Raw genomic sequence first — 12592 nt, 5'->3', positions numbered from 1 at the left:
TGACTCGAAGTTCTCAACTTGTTCATAAGCACATCTTTGACTTTGACGACGATTTTGAACGAACTTTGAGACGAGCAATGAATCAACAAGATCCCCAACCATCTCAACCTACACCAGATCTTGAAGAAGACAAAGTAGAAGAGAGCAAGAGGAGGCCACAACAAGGACTTTTGAAGAAGTCCAAGATATGGCAGTAGACAATCGAACAATCAAGGAGCTTTCCGCTTCGGGATTGGACAATGCTCTGCCTTTATGCATTCAATATCCAAGGGCGGCCCAAAACAAGACTGACGAGTTTGAATTAAAGTCCAGTTTATTGCATCATATTCCTAAGTTCCATGGGTTGTCCATGGAAGATCCTAATAAACATTTGAAGGAGTTCGAGGTTGTTTGTTCGAGCATGACCCCTGTGAATGTTGATGGGAGCATTCTGAAAATGAAGGCTTTTCCCTTTTCTCTCTTGGAAAAGGCTAAAGATTGGTTGTACGAGCTAGCCCCCGAAACTGTCACATCATGGGAGAGTATGAAACGGGCATTTTTGGAGACGTTTTTCCTAACTTCTCGAGTCATTCTACTATGCAAAAGGATTAGTGGCATTCAGCAAAACCAAGGTGAATCCTTTCCTGCTTACTATGAGCGTTTTAAAACCCTTGTTGCTTCATGTCCACAGCACCAGATGAAGGATAAGCTTTTTCTTCAATATTTCTACGAAGGGCTTCTACCAATTGAACGCCAAATGTTAGACGCCTCAGTGGGAGGAGCTTTGGTGGACAAAACACCCATGGCTGCCAATACCTTAATTGCTAACCGAGCATTGAATGCCCAACAATATGAAGGTGTTGGTCAAAGAGACAACCCACGACAGCAACAAGTTAATGAGGTAAGTGTTATTTCCGAACTTCAAAATCAAATGGCTAATCTTACTACTCTTCTTTCACAGGTGGTTGAAAAACCAAAAGAACAAAGTGTAGCTGCTTGTGGTGTGTGCTCAATGAATGGACATCTCACGGATAAGTGCCCTCAATTGATCGAGAACGGAGGGTGGGAATCTGCCAACGCCGTGGGTTTTGGGAGTCAAAACCAACCAAGGAATGATCCGTTCTCGAATACATACAATCCAGGTTGGAGAGATCATCCAAATTTCAAATGGAGAGAGCCCCAACAAACCCAACAACAAAGTGCATTCAGACAACAACCTTCAGGATTCTAATAAAGGCCGTATGCACCCGCACAACCCCAAACACAACCTGCCCAAAATAACTCAGGTTCGTCTTTTGATAATGCTCAAGTTATTCAGTTACTAACTACGTTGGCGAAGGGTCAGGAAAATCAAGCCAAAGATATGCACAATTACGCCAAAAAAGTGCAAAATCAAGCTCGAGATGTGACTGAATTGAAGAGACAAATGGGACAAATGGTGGAGTTCATGAGGCAATTTAGTAGAGAACCAGGTAAGTTACCTAGTTCAACGGATGTGAATCCAAAGGGAAGTTTCGAATCTGCCAAAGCCATCACCTTGCGAAGTGGAAAAGAAGCTGGATCTGATCCTAGCCCATCTAAATCCAATCAAAAGGAGGACGAAAAGATGCAATTTGAGGAGAAGGAACAAGGCCTGCCCTCGGCAAGGATTGAGCAATCTTTGCTGCAGCCACCTACACACCCTAATTCGACCACCAAAGGTAAGTTGGGTTCAAATTCCATGACTTCTAATTCCATTCCAACCAATGCACCCTTTGCTCGCAGGTTTATGCAATCAAAGAAGGATGAGAGTGGCAAAGACATCCTTGACACATTCAGAAAGGTGCAAGTCAACATTCCACTTCTAGATGCAATTAAACAAGTCCCCAAGTATGCTAAGTTCCTGAAGGAGCTGTGCACTACAAGGAAAAGGGTTTCAAAGAAAGAGATGGTAAGGGTAAGTGAGAATGTTTCAACTGTGTTGCAACGAAAATTACCTCCTAAGTGCAAAGATCCAGGCAGTTTTACAATTCCTTGTGTTATAGGAAATACTCACTTTGAATCTGCCATGTTAGATCTAGGTGCATCAATAAATGTCATGCCTTATTCAATATATGCATCTATGAACTTGGGAGAATTAAAAAATGATGAAGTGATCATTCAACTGGCCGATAGATCTAATGCGTATCCAAAAGGTGTTTTGGAAGATGTTTTTGTTAGAGATATGCCCTGAAAGTCAATCTTTGGAAGAAACCTTTCAGGACAATGAATGTGTGTATAGATGACTCTTATACATCAAAAGGCAAAGATACTAATTAGGACTATCTCAAAAAACGATATATGTCCTAAATAGTGAATCAATGGACAATGGATCAATGGAAGAAGTAATCTAATGATGTTAGACTACAGAAACCTTTTTCACATAACCATCATGTCTAAAAAAGGTTCCTGGTCGTAGGATTGTCAGAAGGATACTGACAATGCATAGACCAGTACATACTATGTCCCCTTCAATTGGAAGGATAGAAAGTCTCATCCCATTCGTGTAGTGACACTAAGACAAGTATGTAGGTGCTCATTAAGGGAATGAGTTCATTGAACACAATCGAACGAGAGTACTTGCATGGAGGTCTACTCACATGTCAAGCAAGTAACTCTAATGGTTGGAATAATGTAAGTAATCCTTTGACCTGAGACATCATAGTTGTCTTGGGGATACGTTGCTGATCATTTTGAAAATGAGACGTGACCACACCTCATCTTGGGTGTGTTTTATGCATTGTTGGGGTCAGTGATTTATTCTCAGAGGCATGTGAATGATCAACAAGGGATCTTTAATCCTCGTTATGAGAGGATGAATACTTTAAGATATGATTCAGGAATCTTCGGCCGAAGTATCGAGCGTAATAAAGGAAAGCAATCCTATACGACTCAATTGAATCGTATAACATGAAATAATCAAATTAGAGGTTTGACATAATATATCCATACCCTAATAATGTGATTGAGAGTATTGTATTAGAGAAGGATCGAATTACATTGTAATTCCAACTGAATAGGTTCTCCGAACAAATTCTACATTAGCTTGGGTAGCCATGATATATGGTTAGATGTCACTCATGGCTTGTGAGTTCTTCTAGATGATTAAATAAGTAGTCGTCAAAGAAGAAGGAGAATTAAAAGTAAGTTTTAATTCACTAAGTGATTGGATTAAATATAATCAATTGGATTGGTGCCAATCACCTCACCGCCTTGCTAATTAGAACCTAAAATGATTGTACACCGATACACTCTTGTAGTGAGACAACTAATGGATGATGGAATAAATTAATTGGATTAATTAAGTGTTGTGATTAATTAGAAAGCCTAAAGAAATCATAAAAGCGATAAAAGATCGTTTTGGGCTTAAAGAAAAAGTTCGGGTTCATTTGGGCCCATTGGGTCCTTTTATTCAAGCATAGGATGACTTGAAATGATAAATGTTGGAAATATGCCCTGAAAGTCAATCTTTGGAAGAAACCTTTCAGGACAATGAATGGATGTATAGATGATTCTTGTACATCAAATGGCAAAGATACTAGTTAGGACTATCTCAACACACGATATATGTCTTAAATAGTGAATCCATGGACAATGGATTGATGGAAGAAGTAAACTAATGATGTTAGACTACAGAGACCTTCTTCACATAACCATCATGTCCAAAATGTTCCTGGTTATAGGATTGTCGGAGGGATACTGACAATGCATAGACCGGTACATACTATGTCCGCTTCAATTGGAAGGATGGAAAGTCTCGTCCCATTCGTGTAGTGACGCTAAGACAGGTATGTAGGTGCTCATTAAGGGAATGAGTTCACTGAACACAATCGAACGAGAGTACTTGCATGGAGGTCTACTCACATGTCAAGCAAGTAACTCTAATGGTTGGAATAATATAAGTAGTCATTTGACCTGAGGCATCATAGTTGTCTTGTGGTTAGGTACTTGATCTTTGATTATGTCAAAGTCACTCAATCCGCGGGTGTCCACGGCATAGTTGTGGTTAAGCCACTTAGTCATGGAGGCAAGTGAATGCGCAACAAGGAATCTCTAATCCTCGTTAAGAGAGGATGAATACTCTAAGATATGATTCGGGAATATTCGGCCGAAGTATCGAGCGTAATAAAGGAAAGCGTTCCTATACGACTCAAATGAATCATATAAGAAGGAATAATCACATTAGGGGTTTGACACCCTAGTAATGTGATTGAGAGTATTGTTTTAGAGAATGATCGAATTACATTGTAATTCCAACTGAATAGGTTCTCCGAACAAATTCTACATTAACTTGGGTAGCCATGATATATGGTTAGATGTCACTCATGACTTGTGAGTTCTTCTGGATGATTAAATGTAGTCGTCAAAGAAGAAGGTGAATTAAAAGTAAGTTTTAATTCACTAAGTGATTGGATTAAAAATAATCAATTGGATTGGTGCCAATCACCTCACTGCCTTGCTAATTAGAACCTAAAATGATTGTTCACCAATACACTCTTGTAGTGAGTAACTAATGGATGATGGAAATAATTAATTGGATTAATTAAGTGTTGTGATTAATTAGAATGTCTAAAGAAATCATAAAAGCGATAAAAGATCGTTTTGGGCTTAAAGAAAAGTTCAGGTCTAATTGGGCCCATTGGGCCTAAACCCATTGGGCTTTTATTCAAGCATATGATGACTTGAAATAATAAAAGCCTAAAGCCCAAACAACACTAAAGGGGCCGGCCAAAGGAGGGAGAGAGAGAGTCAAATGTTGACTTGTTTCTTTTTGGTTATAAAAGGAACTTTATAGCACAAAGTTTCATTAGGGTTTTTGAAGTGTTAAAACAACAAAAGAGAAAAAGAAAATATCTCTCTCAACACTCAAAGGGCCGGCCACCAAAAGGGGGTTTAGCTAATCATCTTCTCACCCTTTTGGTTATTCCTTCATCCTTCTCATTACTCTAGTGGGTGAGGATCTTTAGAGGTCTTCAACTTTGGAGACTTAAGGACAACCAAGGAGCAGTCATTCTAACAAAGTGGAGGAGGCAAGGAGGGAGGCTAGGCTCAAGGAGTTCTAACAACAAAGGGCTTGGAGGTGGTCCATCCTTGGTCTAAAGTCTAGATAAAGAGGTATAAAACTACTCCTACACTTTGTTCTTCAATAAATTGTTTTTGATGCATCTTACATAAACCTATGCATCTTAAAGGGGATTTGCATGACTATAGCTCAAATATTATTTGATAACATGCTTCCGTTGCTTTCGTATATAAATTTTGAATTGTATATGCATGCTAGTCACTAGAAATCCGGCATGAAATCTCACAATTTCCCTTCAATAAAAGCCCAAAAGCCCAAACAACACAAAGGGGGCTGGCTAAATAAAGGGAAAGGGAGAGAGAGGGAGTCAAGTTGTTGGCTAACTTTCTTTGAGATATAAAAGGAACTTTTGGTGAAAAGTTTCATTAGGGTTTTTGTGAGTTTACTTTCACTAAAATAGATAAAAACACAATCTCTCTCTCAACTCACAAGGCCGGCCACCAAGAGGAAATTTTAGCTAATCATCTTTTCTCCTTTTGGTTATTCCTCCATCCATCTCACTACACTAGTGGGTGTGGATCTTTAGAGGTCTTTAACCTTGGAGACTAAAGGAGAACCAAGGAGCACTCATTCTAGCAAGGTGGAGGAAGCAAGGAGGGAGGCTAGGCTCAAGGAGTTCCAAGAACAAAGAGCTTGGAGGTGGTCAATCCTTGGTCTCAAGTCAAGATCAAGAGGTATAAAACTACACCTTCACTTTGTTCTTCAATAAAATGTTTTGATGCATCTCACATAAACCTATGCTTCTTGAAGGGGATTTGCATGACTATAGCTTTGATATTATGTGCTAAAATGCTTCCGTTGCTAATGTATATAGATTTTGAATTGTATATGCATGCTAGTAAGTAGAAATCCCATATAAATCTCATTATTTCCCTTCAGTTTTAGTGCAGGTGAATCACCTAGTCTTTTCGGTGGACTTCTATGTGCTTGAAATGGAAGACTCGAACCGTTCCCCTCAATTACCAATATTACTTGGCCGACCATTCATGAAGACTGCCCGTATAAAGATAGATGTATTTGAAGGAAACATTTTGTCCTAGCTAAGAACATGTGAGAATATTTGAACACATATGCAAACTATTAACACATTAAAGTAGGCATGCATTCAAAAACAATTCTAAAACCCATGACTTTCAAAGCCTAGTGAATGGTGAACCACAAGACTCTTTAACAACATTAAAGAGAAATGAGGTTTTAGAGATTCATTACCCTTGAAGCTCATCCTTGTTTACACAAGGGATTCACCCAAGTGGAGGGCCTTCAAGTCACCTCCTAGCTCCTTGGATTTTCCTTGTGATTTTCTTCCTTTTGATGCTCCTTTGCTCCTTGAGGATGTGAGGAAAGGATCTCCAAAAACACCAAAGATTTGGTGTCTCTAAGTCTCCACACCAAGGATGAGGTGTGAAGATGAAATGAATGACTTAGAGAAGAAAAGATTGCTAGCTATATCTTCTCAAAGTGGCCGGCCTCCTTTTAGAGAAAAAGAGAGAAAATGTTTCTCATCTTTGCCTCTAGAAAACCCTAATGAGGTAAAAGCTATAAAGATGCTTTTATATCTCTTTTCTTAAGTGAGTGGCAAACTTGCAATTAAGCAAAACTTACCACTCCCTCACTATGGCCGGCCTCTTTTAAGTGATTGGGCTATTTGCCCATATTTGTTTTAGTTGTCATACAACTTAAACATAATGGGCCTAGTGGACCAAACCCTTTTAAACCCCGAAGCCCAAAACTAACTTTAAAAGCCCAATACGAACCTTTCGTATAATTAATTAACTAATTAATTAACCTTGACCATATTTCAATTAAACCATTTAATTTCTTATCCATTTCATTTATATTTCTTCACTTTCATCCTTACTCGGTGTACGATCCATTAGGTTCCAATTAGCAAGGCAGTGGGCGATTGTTACTCTTAACGATCGATTGTGAATTGAAACTACATTTCAATTCTCCCTTTGATTAAGATTAGTGTTTGCTAATCTTCAGGGCTTCCACAAACCATGAGTGACACCTAGCAGCATGTCATGGCTACCCAAGCTAAATAGAATTGGTTGGAAAACCTATCCAGTTACAATTACAATGCAATACGGTCCTTCTCTAATACAATACTCTTAATCACATTGTTGGAGTGATAGTTTGTATCATGTCTACTATCAATGTGATACTTCTCTATATGATTCAATTGAATATGATTTGGAAAATACTTCCTAAGTCATATTCGTATGTTTTGGCCAAAGACTCCCGAATCATATCTTAGAGTATTCTCCTTCCACCATGGAAGGTTAGAGATTCCTTGTTGTGCATTCATATGCCTACATGACTAGATAGCTTGACCCCAACAATGCCGTGGACACTTTCGATGGAATACCTTTGACATGATCAAAGATCAAGGACCTAACCATTAGACATCTATGATGCCTCAGGTCAAAGGACTACTTTGCATATTGCAACTTACAAGTTCTTACATGACATGTATGTTCGAACTCTCTTTTGATCGTTGTTCAGTGTACTCGATTACTCTTTCAAGCACCTATGTGTTTGTCTTAGTGTCCAACACTAAATGACTTGAGACTAGTCATACTCATGCTTGAGTTGACATAACACATACTAACCTTAGCAGATTGTCAATGCCCAATTGGCAATCCTATGGCTAGGAACGTTTTAGGAATGATCACAAGAGAAAGGTCTCGTTAATCTAACTTATTTAAATCACTTCTCTCTTAGATCAAATACATTCCTTGGATTCCCTTATTGCTTAAACACATGATACAATAAATAGTGATTAACAATAAGCTTTGCCCTTCATTAAACATATAATAGTTTAATATAATAAGTATTCCAAAAGCTATTACATCAAATGAGTGGCTTTGTGGGCATACTTCCAACAGTATTCAAGGGAACATTGACCATGGAATTTGATGGGGAAGTTATTGATTTCAATATTTCTGATGCTATGAAATATACTCATGATGGTCACTCTTGTTTCTCTATTGATGTGATTGACTCTTGGGCGCAGGAATTCCTTGATGATTTGAGTGAGGATGCACTTGAAAAGACTCTCACGCAAAGCATTAGACTCAAAACCGAAGGGTTAGCACTTAAGCATGCACACGACAACAACAAGGAACATCTTGCCATGCCTATTCAAGAAGAATTGGTGGAGATGGTTGCTGCCCTAGAGTCAAATCCAAGGCATATTGGTAAGTCTCCTAACCTAATTTCAATTCCCAATTCGACTAACAAGTTGCTTCTTATGTAATCCAACCCCTTTCCCTAGAGCTCAAACCATTGCCGATGTTGGAGATATGCCCTGAAAGTCAATCTTTGGAAGAAACCTTTCAGGACAATGTCTATATGTATGGACAACTCTAATACATCAAAAGGCAAAGTCACACATTAGGACTATCTCAATAAACGATATATGTCTTAAAAGGTGAATCCATGGACAATGGATCGATGGAAGAAGTAATCTAATGATGTTAGATTGCAGAGACCTTCTTCACATAACCATGATGTCCAAAAAGGTTCTTGGTCATAGGATTGTTGGAGGGACACTGACAATACATAGACCAGTACATACTATTGATAGGAGCATATTTATGCGCCTTAGTTAGCTAGTTCTTATGCATTTCCATGGTGTTTTCTTAGTTAAAGTAGTATTTTAAGCTAGTTTTATGTGTTTTCAGGTTTTAAGGCCAAAGGATGCAAGAAGATGCATTTTGGAGCTTTTTGGAGCAAAATTGGGCTTGGAATGATTATCACATAATTTGAGCCAAGGTTTGGACGAATTTGAAGACTTGAAGATGATGATTCCTACTTGAACAAGGTTTCCTAGTTGAAGTAGGAAAGTGCTTACATGAAGGAGGATTCCTAATCGACGAAGGATTCCTAATCGACGAAGGATTCCTAATCAACGAAGGATTCCTAATTGAAGATGGATTCCTAATCACATGAGGACTCCTAGAAGAACAAGGATTCCTCCTCCAACAAGGATTCCTCCTTGAAGTAGGAAAGTTAAGCCAAGGTTTCCTACTTTGGTTTGATTTTTCCTAATTGTCCCTAAAAGTTCCAGCAATTATGAAGACTTTCTAAGCATTCTAGGACACAAAACAAAAGCCTAGAACCCTTACCGCACCCCCCTTTGCATTTCCTCTTCCTTATTTCCTGTTTTTATGCTTTAAAGCACCTTCCTTTTGTGTTTTAAACCCTAGCCGAATTTCCCTTGCCCTTTCCTTTAATTTTCTGATTTATTTCCTAATTCTAGAATCCTTAGACTTAATTTCTGATTTCCTAATTAGCCTAGGGTTTTTAATTTCCTAATCCCTTTAAATAAACATGTTTGTGCAGCCACAAAGATAGCCATTCATCCAGAAAATAATCCTTCACGCCAGAAACCATTCTCCATCTTCAACAGCCCCATTCCTTCACCATTCACCCAAATTTCTGCCACAAAACCACCCTAGCCGCACCACCCATCAACCTTAAACACTTCCATACATCCTCCATCCATTCTACATCATTCAAATACCCAAGAATATCTCCATTCAGTCCCATTCACGCCAGAAACATCACCACTCTCTCTGCCGCACCTATCCTTCACCATTCACCATATTTTCTGACCCAAAACCACCCTAGCCGTCCCATACACCTATCCCAGCCATAAACCCATCGTTCTACACCATCCATAACCCCCAAAACTCACCCATTCGTGTACTGCAGCAAGGAGAAAGAAGGAAGGACTCTTGGATGCTCAAGCTTCATCGTTGGTGCATTCTAGGTGTAATTCGTTTTATGATTTCAATGTTTAATTTCTTTTCCTTTCGTTTTGCTATGAACATGAGTGGCTAAACCCCTATTGGTTAGGGGTAATTTCGAAGCCATGACTATGTATGCAAGTTGATTTGATAAATTCCAGTTATGAGTTCTTGAATCGTGAATGCAATTGGCTTAAATGTGCGAGTAATAACTTATTTGTGTTGGTTAATTAGGGGTCGACACTTAATTGGCTTGCATGAATATGTTGCTAAAATATAAGGTTGTTTCACATAATCGTCACACACTTATATTCATATGTAGTGAAGGTCGCTAGTCACGATCGCGTTAAGTCCAATTCCTAGCATGAGTGACATGATGTCATAGTTGCTTGTGTTTTGTCAATGCTTATAGTTTTCATTAAACGTAATGATCTTTGATTGTATCTTTATTATGATGTCATGTAGGGAACTTTTGAGGAATGCTTTGGGTTGTCGAATGATGTCATCCAATCCAATAACACAAGGAAAACTTGAGAATTAACTAGTGATGTCACGGTTAATTTGGGGCATTGTCATTCATAATTCAACGAAGGAATAACTGGAAATCGAGTCGTTTGCATACTTGTCATGTGTGGAGAAAGAGCCTCTAACTAATCCATCATCCATTTAAAATCCCAAAATCGTTTTCAATTCTGTTTTTACTTTGCAATCTATTTTGTTAGTTATTTTCGTCCAAATCAAACCCCCATTTATTTTGGAGTCCTAGATTAGTTAGAAAGTGTTTTGGTTTATGTTTTTAAGTGTTTTGGTACAAGTTAAAACCCAAATTCGTCCAATTTGGTGCTTTGTGTTCAAAACTACCCAGAAAGTGTTTTTAAGGCAGTTCTGAGTCTTTTGGTTGCTGTTTTGAGTTTTTGATTTTAGTTTCTTTGATTTAGTTTCTGACTATGTCCCCTTCCAATGGGAAGGATGGAAAGTCTCATGCCATTCGTGTAGTGACACTAAGACAAGGATGTAGGTGCTCATTATGGGAATGAGTTCACTGAACACAATCAAACGAGAGTACTTACATGGAAGTCTACTCACATGTCAAGCAAGTAACTCTACTGGTTGGAATAATGTAAGTAATCCTTTAACCTGAGACATCATAGTTGTCTTAGGGATACGTTGCTGATCATTTGATAATGAGACGTGACCACATCTCATCTTGGATGTGTTCTATGCATTGTTGGGGTCAGTGATTTATTCTAAGAGACATGTGAATGATCAACAAGGGATCTCTAAACCTCGTTATGAGAGGATGAATACTCTAAGATATGATTCAGGAATCTTGGGCCGAAGTATCGAGCGTAATGATGGAAAGCATTCCTATACGACTCAATAGAATCATATAACTTGATATAATCACATTAGGGGTTTGACATTAAATATCCATACCCTAGTAATGTGATTGTGAGTATTGTATTAGAGAATGATCGAATTACATTGTAATTCCAACTGAATAGGTTCTTCGAACAAATTCTACATTAGCTTGGGTAGCCATGATATATGGTTAGATGTCACTCATGGCTTGTGAGTTCTTATAGATGATTAAATAAGTAGTCATCAAAGAAGAAGGAGAATTGAAAGTAAGTTTTAATTCACTAAGTGATTGGATTAATACAAATAAATTGGATTGGTGCCAATCACCTCACTGCCTTGCTAATTAGAACCTAAAATGATTGTACACCGAAACACTCTTGTGGTGAGACAACTAAAGGATGATGGAATAAATTAATTGGATTAATTAAGTGTTATGATTAATTAGAAAGTCTAAAGAAATCATAGAAGCGATGAAAGATCATTTTGGACTTAAAGAAAAGTTCGGGTTCATATGGGTTCATTAAGCCCAAACAACACAAAGGGGTCGGCCAAAGAGACAGAGAGAGAGTCAAGTTGTTCACTCACTTCTTTGACATTTATAAAGAAAGTTTAATGAAAAGTTTCATTAGGGTTTTGCCTGTTCTTTTTCACAAAAGAGAAAAACAAGTCTCTCTCTCTCAACACACTTATAGCCGGCCACCAAGAGGAGGGAAAGCTAATCATCTCTCCTCCTTTTGGTTATTCCATTATCCATCTCACCACACTAGTGGGTGTGGATCTTTAGAGGTCTTCTACTTTGGAGACTAAAGGAGAAAGGAGCTCTAAATCTTTTAAGGTGGAGGAAGCTAGGAGGGAGGCTAGACTCAAGGAGTTCCAAGAACAAAGAGCTTGGAGGTTGTCCATCCTTGGTCTCAAGTCTAGATCAGGAGGTATAAAACTAAACCTTCACTTTGTTCTTCAATATTTTCTTAGATGCATCATATACGAACCTATGCTTCTTGAAGGGGATTTGCATGACGATAGCTTTGATATTATGTGATAACATGCTTCCGTTCCTAATGTATATAAATTTTGAATTGTATATGCATGCTAGTCACTAGAAATCCCACATAAATCTCATTATTTCCCTTCAAGTGGTATCAAGAGCCAAAGGTTTATATTTGATGTGTCCTTTTGGATTTTATGCATATGGGTTTTAATTTTACGTTTGACATATTATTTCTTCATTCAAAATATGTTTATCTTTTGTTTTTTCAAAGGTTGAAAAATGTGTTTCAAGAGTTGAAAAAGATATGTATGCAAAAAGTGTTTGGGATGCATGAATGAAGAGTGAGTTTTTGAACAAAATTTGGGGCTTATGTACCATAGGGGAGGGCACGGTTTTTGGGGGATTTTT

Source organism: Malus domestica, chromosome 03 (genome assembly GCF_042453785.1).
Source record: "Malus domestica chromosome 03, GDT2T_hap1".
NCBI lineage: Eukaryota > Viridiplantae > Streptophyta > Magnoliopsida > Rosales > Rosaceae > Malus > Malus domestica.
This window is presented reverse-complemented; position numbering follows the sequence as displayed.